General features: G+C 41.7%; 1 long non-coding RNA gene across 1 annotated transcript in view; it reads right to left on the reverse strand.

Moving 5' to 3' along the window:
• The window catches only part of LOC139077382 (uncharacterized), a 41,898-nt gene extending 32,977 nt beyond the window's left edge, over positions 1 to 8,921 (reverse strand). The window contains exons 1-2 of the long non-coding RNA XR_011529845.1: positions 8,674 to 8,921; positions 6,812 to 6,937 (exon numbers count right to left, since the gene is read on the reverse strand). This is a non-coding gene — a long non-coding RNA (uncharacterized lncRNA). The remainder of the gene's footprint in view (positions 1 to 6,811; positions 6,938 to 8,673) is intronic.
• Between the last annotated feature and the right edge of the window lie 725 nt (positions 8,922 to 9,646).

A 9,646-nucleotide genomic window follows, 5' to 3' on the forward strand; every position in this document is an offset into this window, starting at 1 on the left:
GGCTGCACCAGTTTGCATTCCCACCAGCAATGTATGAAGGTTCCTTTTTCTCCACAACCTCTCCAACATTTGTTATTTTTTGTCTTGGTGATTATAGGCTTTCTAAAGCGTATAAGGTGATATCTCAATGTAGTTTTGATTTGCATTTCCCTGATGATTAGTGATATTGAGCATCTTTTCATGTACCTATTGGCCATCAGTATATCTTCTTTGGAAAAAATATCTGTTCAGGCTCTCTGCCCATGTTTTTGATTGGGTTGTTTGTTTTTTTGTTGTTGAGATATATGAGTTCTTTATATGTTTTGGAGATTAACCCCTTGTCAGATATTTGATTTGCAAATATTGTCTTTCAGTTGGTGGTTTGTCTTTTCGTTTTGATCCTGGTTTCCTTTGCCTTGCCGAAGCTCTTCAGTCTGATGAAATCCCATTTGTTTACTTTTTCTTGTTTCCCTTGCCGAGTAGACATGATATTCGAAAAGATCTTTCTAAGGCCATGTCAAAGAGTACTGCCTATATTTTCTTCTAGGAGTTTTATGGTTTCATGTCTTACCTTCAAGTCTTTGATCCATTTTGAGTTAATTTTTGTGTATGGTGAAAGATAATGGTCTACTTTCTTTCTTTTGCATGTAGGTGCCCAGTTTTCCCAACATCATTTATTGAAGAGACTTTCCTTTCTCTATTGTATATTCTTGGCTCCTTTGTCAAAGATTAGCTGTCCATAGATGTGTAGTTTTATTTCTGGGCTTTCAATTCTGTTCCATTGATCTGTGTGCCTTTTTATGTACCAGTACAACACTGTTTTGATCACTATAGCTTTATAGTATATTTTGAAGTTCGGGATTGTGATGCCTCCAGCTTTGTTCTTTTTTCTCAGGATTTCTTTAACTATTCGGGGTCTTTTGTTGCCCCATATGAATTTTAGGATTCTTTGTTCTATTTCTGTGAAGAATATTGTTGGGATTCTGATTGGGATTGCATTGAATCTGTAAATTGCTTTAGGTAATACGAATATGTTAACTATATTTATTCTTCCAATCCATGTTCAGGGAATATCCTTCCATTTATTTATGTCATCATCACTTTCTTTTAACAATGTCTTACAGTTTTCATTGTATAGGTCTTTCACCTCCTTGGTTAACTTTATTCTGAGCTATTTTATTCTTTTGTTGCGATTGTAAATGGGTTTGTATTCTTGAGTTCTCTTTCTCTTAGTTCATTATTAGAATATAGAAATGCCACTGATTTTTATAAGCTGCTTTTGTACCCTGTAACCTTACTGTAGCTGTTGATTATTTCTAATAGTTTTATGATGGATTCTTTAGGGTTTTCTACATATAAAATCATGTCATCTTCAAACAGTGAGAGTTTCACTTTTTCATTGCCAATTTGGATTCCTTTTATTTCTTTTTCTTGCCTAATTGCTCTGGCCCAAACCCCCAGTACCATGTTAAATAAGAGTGGTGAGAGTGGGCACCCTTGTCTTGTTCCTGTTCTCAGAAGGATGGCTTTCAGTTTTTCCCTGTTGAGTACGATGTTGGCTGTGGGTTTGTCATACATGGCCTTTATTATGTTGAGGTACTTTCCTTTTATACCTATTTTATTGAGAGTTTTTTTTTTTTATCATAAATGGATGTTGGATCTTGTCAAATGCTTTCTCTGTGTCTTTTGAGACAATCATCTTGTTTTTATTCCTCATTTTGTTAATGTGGTGTATCACATTGACTGATTTGTGGATGTTGAACTATCCCTGTGTCCCCAGTCTAAATCCCACTTGATTATGATGTATGATCCTTTTAATGCACTGCTGTATTCAGTTTGCCAATATCTTGTTGAGGACTTTTGCACCCATGTTCATCAGCAATATTGGCCTTTAATTTTCCTTCTTTATGTTGTCCTTGTCTGGCTTTGTGATCAGGATAATATTGACCTTGTAAAATGTGTTGGGAAATGTTCCATCTTCTTCAACTTTTTGGAATAGTTTGAGAAGGATAGGTTTTAAATTTTCTTTGAATGTTTGGTAGAATTCTCCAGAGAGCCCGTCTTGTCCTGGACTTTCATGTTCTGGCATGCTTTGATTACTGTTTCTATCTCTTTACTTCTGATTGGTCTATTCAGATTCTCTATTTCTTCTTGGTTCAGTTTTAAAAGATTGTATGAGTCTAAGAATTTATCCATTTCTTCTAGGTTGTCCAATTGGTTGGCATATAGTTTTTCATAGTATTCTCTTATAATCCTTTGTGTTTCTGTGATATCCATTGTAATTTCTCCTCTTTCATTTCTAATTTTATTTATTTGAGCCTTCTCTCTTTTTTTCCTAGTGAGTCTAGCTAAGGGTTTGTCAATTTTGTTTATCTTCTCAAAGAACCAGCCATTAGTTTCATTCATGCTTTCTACTGCTTTTTTTGGGGGGGGGGAGGTCAAATGCATTTATTTCTGCTCTCATTTCTATTATTTCTCTCCTTCTGCTGACTTTTGGCTTTTTTGTTCTTCTTAATTCTGTTAGGTATAGTTTAAGATTGCTCATTTCAGATTTTTCTTGTTTGTTGAGGTGGCCTGTGTCGCTGTGAATTTCCCTCCTAGGACTGCTTTTGCTGCATCCCATATGAGTTGGTACGGTGTATTTTCATTTATCTCCAGATATTTTTTGATATCTCCTTTAATTCCTTCAGTGATCCATTGGTTGTTCAGTAGCATGTTGTTTAGTCTCCACATATTTGTCACTTTCCCAACATTATTCTTATGGTTGATTTCTAGTTTCAGAGCATTATGGTCAGAAATGATGCTTGATATTATTTCAATCTTCTTAAATTTACTGACACTTGCCTTGTTTCCCAACATAACAGCTATCTTCGAGAATGTTCCATGTTCACTTGAGAAGAATGTATGCTCTGCTGTTTTTGGATAAAGTGTTCTATATATATCTATTAAGTCCATCATTTCTAGCTTTTCATTTAATTGCACTATTTCCTTGTTGACTTTCTGTCTGGATGATCTATCCATCAATGTGAGTGGGGCATTAAGATCCCCTACTATTATTGTGTTGTTAATATCTCATTTTAGGTCTGTTAATAGTTGCTTTATGTACTTTGGTGCTCCTATGTTAGGCACATAAACATTTATAAGTGTCATTTCTTCTCAGTTGAGTGTTCCTTTTATCATTATATACTGCCCCTCTTTGTCTCTCGTTTTTTTTTATCTTGAAGTCTACTTTGTCTGATATAAGTATGGCAACATGTGCTTTCTTTTGTTTGCCATTAACTTGGAGTATCATCTTCCATCTCTTCACTCTGAGCCTATGTTTGTCTTTAGAGCTGTGTTTCCTGGAGGCAGCATATTGTTGGGTCTTGTTTTTTAATCCATCCAGCCACTCTGTGTCTTCTTCTTCTTTTTTTTTTTTTTTTGAGGAAGATTAGCCCTGAGCTGTCATCTGGCACCAATCCTCCTCTTTTTTCTGAGGAATACTGGCCCTGAGCTAACATTTGTGCCCATCTTCCTCCACTTTATATGTGGGATGCCTGACACAGCATGGCTTGCCAAGTGATGCTATGTCCACACCCAGGATCTGAACCGGTGAACCTCAGGCCACTGAAGCAGAATGCACAAACTTAACCGCTGAGCCCCCAGGCCAGCCCCAACTCTGTGTCTTTCGATTAGAGAGTTCAATCCACTTACATTTACAGTGATTATTCATATTTGAGGGCTTCATGTTGCCATTTTATCACTTGTTTTCCAGTTGTTCTGTAATTCACTTACTTCTCATTCTATGTATTTTGGATTGCCATTTCAGTGTGGTGATTTTCTATGATTTTTTTTCAGTTTTATATTTACTTTTCATTTGTGTCTCTGTTCTGATTATTTGTTTAGTGGTTACTGTGAGGTTTGTATTAAAAATCTCATAGATGAGATAGTCCATTTTCTGATAGCCTCTTATTTCCTTAGTCTAAGCCAACTCCATCCCTTACCTCTTCCTCTTCTAAGTTATTGTTGTTGCAACTTATTCCATTTTGGGTTATGAGTTTGTGGTTAAAATGATAAGATTATTGTTATTTTTGATGTTTTCCTTCACTTTATCTTTAATGTTATAACTGTTTGCTAACTGTTCTGATATAGAGCTGCCATTTTTTAATTTTCTCTGCCTATTTATCTCCTTGCTCAAGGATTTATAAACCCCCTTTTTTTTTTCCAGGTATGAGGGCCATCTTGATCATTTCTTGCAGGAGGTTCTTGTGGCAATGAACACCCTCAGCTTTTGTTTATCTGGGAAAATTTTTATTTCTCCATCACATCTGAAAGATATTTTTGCTGGCTACAGTATTTTGGCTGAAAGTTTTTCTCTTTCAGAATTTTGAGTACATCATTCCACTCTCTCTTAGCCTGTAAGGTTTCTGCTAAGAAATCCACTTAAAGCCTGCTGGGGGTTCCTTTCTAAGTTATTTTCCTTTGCCTTGCTGCCCTTAATATTTTTTCTTTGTCATTGGCTTTTGCCAGTTTTGCTATTATATGCCTTGGAAAAGGTCTTTTTACATTGATCTAATTAGGAGTTATATTTGCTTCTTTTACTTGTAATTCTAGCTCTTTTCCCAGGTATGGGAAGTTCTCAGCTATTATTTCTTTGAACATGCTTTCTACCCGTTTCTCCCATTCTTCTCCCTCTTGAATACCTCTAATCCTTATGCTGCATTTCCTAATTGAGTCAGATATTTCTCAGAGAATTTCTTCATTTCTTTTTAGTCTTAGTTCTCTCTCCTCCTCCATCTGAAGTATGTCTCTATTTCTATCCTCAAGACTGCTGATTCCCTCCTCCACAACATCAGCTCTGTTGTTCAGTCCAGAGTTTTCTTCATCTCATCCATTGTGTTTTTCATCTCCAACATTTCTGATTGGTTTTTCTTCATAGTTTCAACTTTTTTTGTGAAGAATTTCCTCTGTTCATTAATTTTATTCTTGATTTCATTGAACTCTCTTTCTGAATTTTCTTTTAACTCATTCAGTTTTTTTTTTTATGATAGCTATTTTGAATTCTCTCTCATTCAGATTGTAAATTTCTGTGCCTTCAGTATTGATTGCTGGGTGCTTCTCATTTCCCTTCTTATCCGGAGTATTAATGTACCTCCTCATATTATTTGATGCAGTGGATTTGTGCCTTCACATATTGGTGGCATTTGGTCACAGATTCCACCTGCCACCACTCCTTCCACTTCCTCGAGAGGGTCCAGCATCTCCACCTTCAGAAGTATAGCTGTGTGGGTCTCTCAGATGTCTATTGTGTTGTGTGAATGTCCTCTGTTGGTTTATGAATGTCCTTTTCATTGTATCTTAGTAGGGAGAGTCTAAGGGAAAAGCTCACTCTGCCATGGTGCTGATGTCATTCTCCTCTGGAATCCATCTTCACACACAAAGCAGAGATTGGGAAACCTCTGAATCTTCTGTGAGACTTTTAATCCTCCTTCTCTCCTCCTCACCCATTTGTCAGAGTCGCTAAATGCATGTTTAAACCAAAAATCTAATCTTCTCCTTTCACTGCTCAGAAACCATCAAGGGCCCCACTATGTACAGGGTCAAGCCTGACCTGCTTTGTGGGGGATGAGGCCCTTTACAGCTGTCCCAAGTGGCCCCCCAGGCCCTCTCTTTCTTGACTCAATTTTTAATAACAACTTTGGGTGATTACAGCAGAAATCCACCACAAACTTAGAATTGGGTATACAGGCAAATTATAATAATGTTAAAAAAAATCCATCTCTAGGGGAAAAAGTAAGAATTATTCCACATTATCAACAGCAGTCCTTTTAGTATAATGTGAATATGTAATTGTTTTCTTTATTTCTTTCCCAAATACTATGTAAGGATACGTCTTTAATAGAAATAGAAAAAACATTAAAAAGAAGCAATTAAAAAATTAAAAAGAAGAGTGTTGCAGGAGAAGCAAGAGAGTGAGACCCAAATCTTTGAAGATTTTCCTGTGAAGGTTTCTTTCATTTCAGTTTTCATGACTGCGTATATTGCTGTTCTTACCTTGACCCTCAAGATCCATGGCATAGTTACTCAGAGACACTGTCGGGTGTGGAAAGGGCCTAGGTTGGCAGATTTAGAGGATTTAGGCTTTAATCCTACCTTTCCTGCTTAAAAAAACCCAGACTTTGGTGAGCCACAGTCCTGTGCACACCACTGTCTTCTTCTGGTTTATTCACTGCAGTCCTGTGGTCTTAATAAGCCACCTAACCTGAGCCTCAGGCTGCTCATCCCTTAAGCAGTCACCTTTCTCATTAAGTAAATATGTAAACCCACCCTGATAAACATAAAATGTGATATTTATAGGGTACAGTTTTTTAAAATATATGATTATTATGAAAACAATGCATATCCACTGTGGGTGACTTAGAAGGCAGAGAACTGCCCAAAGGATGATGAGCATCACCCATGACCTTACCACCTTCAGCATCCACACTGCATGCACTGTGTTGAATCTGCTTCTTGCCTGCCTGCTGCAGCTCTGTTGCACTGTGAGAGAGGTGAGAGCGGGGAGTCCACCTGCTTTTGTCCTGCCATGTGTTCCCAGCACTTGATACACTTGTTGAATGGGTAAGATGAAAGCATGGTTTCCTTAGTATCATCCCCAAACTCCTCTTATTTGCGACTTATGCTGAATCGATTCCATGCCCTAAAAACAGGCCTTCTCACATTTTCTACCCTTCACTTTTTTCAGAGCCTGGCCACTGTTTACCACCTGGTCCCCCAGCCATGTAGTGAGGTTTCTGTTACAGCCTTCCATGCCCCAGGGTGCACACGTAGAATGAGAGTTTTAGATACTCACAGGCCCGGGGAATCTGCTCTTCTCCTTCAGTTTCCAAGAGAGGAATCCAAGACATCCGGAAGGTGCTGGGTCAGTCACAGGGATGGCTCTGTGGACTCCTCAGTCGCTTTGAAAGTCCTGCAGCCCCTACATCAGAACGCAACATTTAGCACTTGTTTACACAGCCCATCCCGAGACACTCCTGTCCACCTGCAGGGAATTTAACTGGCGGAGGTGTTTCATTTACACCCCCACTTCACTTACGAGGCCTTTTTCTGCTTATACAGGGCATGATACGAATTTTGGAGGTCCCCCTGCACTGACACTGCCAGGAAGAGCCCAGGGCTCATCTTCACAGCTGCACGTTGGCCTCTGCTGACTTAAGTTTCCCTCTGCACACTCTGCTTGCTCCCTTTGCCTTCTTTCAATGTCAACTTTAAAAAAAAATGAAATGTTCTATTACCTAAGCGACGAGGATCATCTACGCTCTGTTGTGTGAGCATGGTCTTCAATAGCAGCAATGGCAGGAAAGCTGAAGGAGCCCAGCGGCAGCCCTGTTAGAAAGCAGCTCTTGCAGGGGACTGCCTTATTCCCTAGCTCTGAATCTATTGTGTCCATTTTAATGGGATGGGTATAGTTTTGGCAAAAATCAGGATTATTTTGGTGCTCAGCTCCACAAAAAGCTTTCCCTATAAAATTAATGATAGATAAGTTTTCGGTTCCTGAGATTCAGCACAGAAAGGCAGGCGAGTCTGTTCTCTTGCCTCCTTGGCTGTCGGTTGTCTGTTGTGAAGAGAGGGGCAGCTGGTGACCTTGACCACAGGATACTCCAGCCCTGTGTGGAAACACCACCAGGGAGTCTGGCTCCTAACAACTGGCAGGAGTTCGAGGAGAGTTTAGAAACACTCCTGCACGGCGGACTGCCTCAGTCACAGAACTGCCCGCTTCCAAAGAGTCATTGCCTGCTTTTGGACAACAATCATGCTTCTAAGACACAACTTGTGTGTCGTTTTCATCTCACAACATGGTGCAGTTTCACATAAGTGTAGATTTTTAGTACTATATTCGAGGTCAGGAAACAATAAAGGAAGGGGATGCACACATCCTCAAACACACCGTACCTTTCCAATTATTTCCTCCCAACCCTTGAGCTAACCAGAATTATTTTCACATGTAAGCGGAACTTTAAAAACACAAAGAAAAAAACAGGAAACGGAAAATGCAGCAACATCTTTCTGAAGGGCTCTTTCAGCAGCGAATAGCCATGGGGACACCGCGGTGACAGCGCCCCCAGCACCCACCGCCGCCAGCTGGACAGCCTGTGCCCTCCCCGAGCTCTGGGTGAGAGCTGGGCTCTCGCACCTGAGTGCAGCAGGTGGGGTCCCGCCCTGGCCGCGTCCCTTCTTCCTCCCGGTGTCGTCGGGGACCTGCGCGGGGAAGCCAATGGGAGCTTCTCAGGCCAGTCGGGTCCACTGCAGCCCGAGGAGAGGGGAGGACCAGGGCCGAGGCCCCCAGTGCACGTGGAGTGTCGGCCCGCGCACCCCCAGAGGGAATTCCAGTCCCACCTGCAAACCACAGGCCCAGTGTCCCGGCGAAGCTCCCAGGACAGTGCGTGGCTGCCCCTCCCCAGAGCGCTGGGGCCAGCCGCGGGGTCGCAGGGGTCGGGGGGCCACACAGGCCTGAGCCTCCAGGCCTGGCCACCAGAGTTCAGGGCCGCAGAATTCTAACCCCACTGCCGAGAGCCCACCATGGGCCCTCTGCACGATTCGCTAATTTTCTCTTTCAGATTTGCAGCAGTCCTTTTCCCACTGTCCGCATTCCTGATAAATAGCCTTTTCATGGAATGTCTCACTAGATTTTGGGTCCGAACTTCCACAACCTACCTTATTTGTAGTGTCCTATAATCCAGGTGCTGAAAAATCCTCAGAAACACTGCTGGCTCTTTGAGTACACTTGGGGCATCCCCCTTCCTAGGGCTGGTGTGTTTGACTCAGTGTCAAAAATGTGACAGTGACCGTGCAGCGGGAATTCCTCTTGATCATGGAGCCTTTGCCCCGGCAGCACACAGCATGAATCCCCTAGGAGCACGCTGGGGGATTATACTGTAATCTTGTTAATTAACATACTTCCCTCCTCACTTCTGTGAGTCAGGATCATGTGACAACTGCTGAGAGTTAGAAATAAAATTCGGGGCACATGCCTTTTCTAAATGGAGATGCTTCCGCTCCACCCCCATCCCGATTTCTCTGGGCATTGTGAGTCATACTTTAAAACTGTGTAACTACTAGAGACGGGGTCATACCAGCGAAAAAGTTGCTAATTTGATTTGGTTTTATTAATTCAGCTAATTAGCAAAATAACAACAATAATAATAATGATAATAATAATGATGTGAAATGCTGAAATATGGTGACCAGTTCCTTTTGCTGCCAGGGAGCAAGGCCTGAGTGGGGCGGGACCAGAGATGACAGAACAAGGATGAGACGACCGGCCAGCATGCGATGCTGAAGGAAGGGCTGGATCTCCAGCTTCTCCCTCCCCCTGGAAGAGAAGTTGGCTGAAGGTGGCCCCTGCTGCCCAGTGTGGACCAGGGAGGGGTGGGCAGTGGGAACTTGCTGCTGCCATTATCCCCACCTGGCACTTTCTTCACGGCTGGGTGCTCTTACCTCTCCAGCAGGCCTGGGGCCCAGCCCTCCCTGGTCTACCGGGATGTGTGCTCCAGCAGGAAAGTCTTCCCAGGCTTCGGGAGCAGAGAGGTGGGACTATGCCTCCTTCTCCTGTCTTGTCTCCAAACAAGTGTCTGACCTTTTAAAGCTCCTGAAGTCCTCCCACACCCCCCACCCCAGCCATGCAAAT

Source organism: Equus przewalskii, chromosome 19, assembly GCF_037783145.1.
Source record: "Equus przewalskii isolate Varuska chromosome 19, EquPr2, whole genome shotgun sequence".
NCBI classification, from domain to species: Eukaryota; Metazoa; Chordata; class Mammalia; order Perissodactyla; family Equidae; genus Equus; species Equus przewalskii.